The sequence below is a fragment of the Phocoena phocoena genome, chromosome 17 (assembly GCF_963924675.1).
Source record: "Phocoena phocoena chromosome 17, mPhoPho1.1, whole genome shotgun sequence".
In the NCBI taxonomy this organism is placed as follows: domain Eukaryota; kingdom Metazoa; phylum Chordata; class Mammalia; order Artiodactyla; family Phocoenidae; genus Phocoena; species Phocoena phocoena.
Genome location: NC_089235.1, coordinates 51291485 through 51296911, shown reverse-complemented (window position 1 = coordinate 51296911; position 5427 = coordinate 51291485).

The window sequence follows — 5427 nt, the reverse complement described above, 5'->3', positions numbered from 1 at the left end:
GTGCAAAAGCTTTTAAGTTTAATTAGGTCCCATTTGTTTATTTTTGATTTTATTTCCTTTGCTTTAGGATGTCCTGTCAATTATTAAATGTTGGATTATTATATGACAATTAACAATAAATTCTGGGAACTCAGTGTAGAATAATAGGATGCATTCTGAATATCTGAGTTTGGTATAAAAGGTAAAGAGCATAAAGGGCGGTAACATTATCAGCTCTTGCTGCCACAGAACTGGGACTACCTTACCTAAGTTGCTCTTATGTAAGTTAAATTTTAAAATATATGTATGCTTCCTACATATGCTGTAAGGAACCAGAAGTGACTTTCGAGAAAGTACTAAAATATTGTAAGTTACAATGGACTTAAAAGAAAATATTACAAGCACACATAAGAATATCTGTGCACTTTAATACAATGCCTAAACATCAAAACAGTGATATAAAAGGTTAGAGAAGAAAATTAAGGCTCTAAATTGAACGTTTCCATTAGGAGAAAGGTATAACAATAATATTCATAACGAGTTTCTGGATTGTAGTTACATAGCTCTCCCTTTAGGAAATTATTTTATAGGCTGAATGGACAGAGGGTGAATTATTATTTTTTTAAACATCTTTATTGGAGTATAATTGCTTTACAATGGTGTTTTAGTTTCTGCTTTATAACAAAGTGAATCAGCTATGCATATACATATATCCCCATATCTCCTCCCTCTTGCGTCTCCCTCCCACCCTCCCTATCCCACCCCTCTAGGTGGTCACAAAGCACCGAGCTGATCTCCCTGTGCTATGTGGCTGCTTCCCACTAGCTATCTATTTTACATTTGGTATTATATATTAGTCCATGCCACTCTCTCACTTTGTCCCTGCTTACCCTTCCCCCTCCCTGTGTCCTCAAGTCCATTCTCTACATCTTTGTCTTTATTCCTGTCTTGCCCCTAGGTTCTTCATAACTTTTTTTTTTTTTAGGTTCCATATATATATGTTCACTTACAGTATTTGTTTTTCTCTTTCTGACTTCACTCTGTATGACAGACTCTAGGTCCATCCACCTCACTACAAATAACTCAATTTCGTTTCTTTTTATGGCTAATATTCCATTGTATATATGTGCCACATCTTCTTTATCCATTCATCTGTCAATGGACACTTAGGTTGCTTCCATGTCCTGGCTATTGTAAATTGTGCTGCAATGAACATTGTGGTACATGACTCTTTTTGAATTATGGTTTTCTCAGGGTATATGTCCAGTAGCGGGATTGCTGGGTCATATGGGTCATTGCAGTTCTGTTTTTAGTTTTTTAAGGAATCTCCATACTGTTCTCCATAGTGGCTGTATCAATTTACATTCCCACCAACAGTGCAAGAGGGTCGCCTTTTCTCCACACCCTCTCCAGCATTTATTGTTTGTAGATGTTTTTATGATGGCTATTCTGACTGGTGTGAGGTGATACCTCATTGTAGTTTTGATTTGCATTTCTCTACTTAGTGATGTTGAGCATCCTTTCATGTGTTTGTTGGCAATCTGTATATCTTCTTTGGAGAAATGTCTGTTGAGGTCTCCTGCCCATTTTTGGATTGGGTTGTTTGTTTCATTGATACTGACCTGCATGAGCTGCTTGTAAATTTTGGAGATTAATCCTTTGTTAGTTGCTTCATTTGCAAATATTTTCTCCCATTCTGAGGGTTGTCTTTTCATCTTGTTTATGGTTTCCTTTGCTGTGCAAAAACTTATAAGTTTCATTACCTCCCATTTGTTTATTTTTGTTTTTATTTCCATGTCTCTAGGAGGTGGGTCAAAAAGGATCTTGCTGTGGTTTATGTCATAGAGTGTTCTGCCTGTGTTTTCCTCTAAGAGTTTTATAGTGTCTGGCCTTACATTTAGGTCTTTAATACATTGTGACTTTATTTTTGTGTATGGTGTTAGAGAGTGTTCTAATTTCATTCTTTTGCATGCAGCTGTCCAGTTTTCCCAGCACCACTTAATGAAGAGGCTGTCTTTTCTCCATTGTATATTCTTGCCTCCTTTATCAAAAATTAGGTGACCATATGTGAGTGGATTTATCACTGGGCTTTCTATCCTGTTCCACTGATCTATATTTCTGTTTTTGTGCCGGCCCCATACTGTCTTGATTACTGTAGCTTTGTAGTATAGTCTGAAGTCAGGGAGCCTGATTCTTCCAGCTCTGTTTTTCTGTCTCAAGATTGCTTTGGCTATTCGGGGTCTTTTGTGTTTCCATACAAATTGTGAAATTTTTTGTTCTAGTTCTGTGAAAAATGCCCGTGGTAGTTTGATAGGGATGGCATTGAATCTGTAGATTGCTTTGGGTAGTATAGTCATTTTCACAATGTTGATTCTTCCAATCCAAGAACATGGTATATCTCTCCATCTGTTTGTATCATCTTTAATTTCTTTCGTCAGTCAATCAATGTGATAGACCATATTAACAAAATGAAGGATAAAAGCCATATGATCATCTCAATAGGTGTAGAAAAAGCTTTCGACAAAATTCAACACCCATTTATGATAAAAACCCTCCAGAAAGTAGGCATAGAGGGAACTTACCTCAACATAATAAAGGCCATATATGACAAACCCACAGCCAACATCGTTCTCAATGGTGAAACACTGAAACCATTTCCACTAAGATCAGGAACAAGACAAGGTTGCCCACTCTCACCACTCTTATTCAACATTGTTTTGGAAGTTTTAGCCACAGCAATCAGAGAAGAAAAAGAAATAAAAGGAATCCAAATCATGAAGAACAAGTAAATCTGTTACTGTTTACAGATGACATGATACTATACATAGAGAATCCTAAAGATGCTACCAGAAAACTACTAGAGCTAATCAATGAATTTGGTAAAGTAGCAGGTTACAAAATTAATGCACAGAAATCTCTTGCATTCATGTACACTAATGATGAAAAATCTGAAAGAGAAATTAAGGAAACACTCCCATTTACCATTGCAACAAAAAGAATAAAATACCTAGAAATAAATCTACCTAAGGAGACAAAAGACCTGTATGCAGAAAACTATAAAACACGGGTGAATTATTTTTTACAAACATAGTGAGAAACTACTCAGCATCCAGATGAAGCATTAAGAAGGTAATAGCAATATAGGTGACTAAGGCATAAGGAAACTTAAAATCAGTGAGAAAAATAAGCAAGTTACATTAATGAGCAATACAACAAAATTGAAATTAATAAAATTAGTATGTTTAAGCTGCAAGGAGAATAAGAGTTGCAACTGAGATAAGAGTGATTATGTGCTGAAGGTTATGTTGCGTATAATAATTGTAAGGAAAACATTAACTACTACTCAGTAGTAAATTTTATATGTACATGTTTTTAAAATTTAAAGAAACATGTAGGCTTCCCTCAATTTACACAAATACATTTTATAGAAGATGGCCTCTGAGCTTTGTTTTGAAGGTTTATTGGGAGTTTGCAGAGAAACAGAGGAACTGCAAAGGCATAAAGATGTCAGAAAGCATGGAGTTATAGGGAACCCCAAGTTATGGACTGTGAAGTTTATTTGAGAGAGGGGCAGCAGGAGATGAGGCTGGAGATGGGGCTAGATAAAGAGAGAATATAGGTCATATTCCTAAGCTTAGGCATTATTTTGTCGTTAAAGGGAGACAATGAAGGGTTTTGCACACTTTAGAAAGACTATACTTGCTGCAATTAGTCGATGCATTTGAAAGAGGTAAAACTGGAAAAGTCTGGGCTAGTGAGGACACTGTGATACAAGTCTGTTAGAATGAGGACATGATCTATACAGCAGTACAATATGAATGAACTGGATAAGCTGAATTTTGAGTGGTTTTAAGGAAAAAGAATCCAAATAATTTAATGATTAGATGGAAGGTGGACAGGGTCAAGGTCATTCCAGATTTTTGTCTTGGTTAATTAGATAGAAGATGGTGCAAATGTCCAAAATAGGGAACACGGGTTTGGGGGAGTGGCTAATGAGTTCGATTTTACATATTGAGGTAGAGAGTCTAGTGATTCAAGCTTGACAATGGGATATATGAGTCTGAGCTCAAGCAGGACTAACGTGGAAGATAGTGGGCTCTATATTATCTAGGCAGAAAGTAAAATTACTAGATGAGATTATTTCACGAGAGTATATAGTGAAATAGATCTCAGTGAAACACTTGATGGAACATAAAAATTTTAAGGAGCAGGTAAACAGAGAATTCAAAAAGGAGATGATAAATTACAGCTAGACAAGGGAAAAATCATCAGGAGGGAATGGAGTTATGGAAGTCGGTGAGTAGATTGCATCAAGAATCAGGGGTGCCTAACTCACCATAGAGGGTAGAGGCATTGTGATTGAAAAGTGTCCATTGAATTTGGCATTCAAGGGGCCATTGGTGATTTTTGTAAGGCCAGAATTAGGGGTGTAAGGGTAGACACCAGATAGCAAGAGGGTTATGAATAAATGGGAGGTAAGGACAAGAGGAAAATTCAGAGTTCAGACCCTTCCTATTTAGAATGACTTCTAGGATACCGTTATAGGTGAGGGGCTCATTAGAAATGCAGAATCTCAGACCCCATCCCACTACTTAGAATCTTCATTTTAATATGATCTTCAGATGACTCGTGGACATTAAAGTTTGAGGAGGCTTGGTTTAGATTAGACTTTCAAAAAGAATGCTGAGAATGGAAGGAGATAGGGAGGGAACTAGAGGGACAGGAATGGTTTTTAGGATGACAGGTGTGTGAATGTACATGAAGGCTAAGGAAAATGAGCCTTTAGATGAACTGAGGTTGAAAGAAGGAACAGAAAGCTCCTTGAGGAACAAGTGTTTTGAGGTTGAGAGCATGGGATATTGGGAGTTCGAACAGGAGGAGAAACATCTCTTTCTCTAGGAGAAGAGATTAGGAGAGACTGAAATGCTATAGGAGGGACAGCCACCTAATGGCCTCTGTTTCATAGAGGAAGTGGAAGGGAAGGAAATTTTATGAGAGTGTGGGCAGTTCAATTAAATAGTGTTTGAAAATAGGTTTGGAATAACCACTTAAGGTAATGGGAGAACTAAACGCCCAAAGGAGTCACAACTTTACCAAGTGCTTCTAAAGGTTTAATTGAGACTGGAAATCATGAGTGTGAACAGACTAATCTACTTTTCCCAGTGATTTTCATGTGTGTGAAGATAATGAAATAAATAGCCTCACCTAAAAGCTCACTCCATCATACCTAGGTCACTTACAGCACCTAGTGCCCACTTCAGCCTACAGCATTTGTGCCTGTGAATGTTCATATCCAGGAAAACCGTCTCCTCTTTGAAGTTCACCCAAATTCCCCTAAAGTCAATCACTCACCCTCCTTCTGTGCTCCCATGGCATTTTACTTCTACTTATATGAGAGAATTTTCAGTTTGTCTTGTGTTCCAGTCCACTATGAATATACTTGTTCTC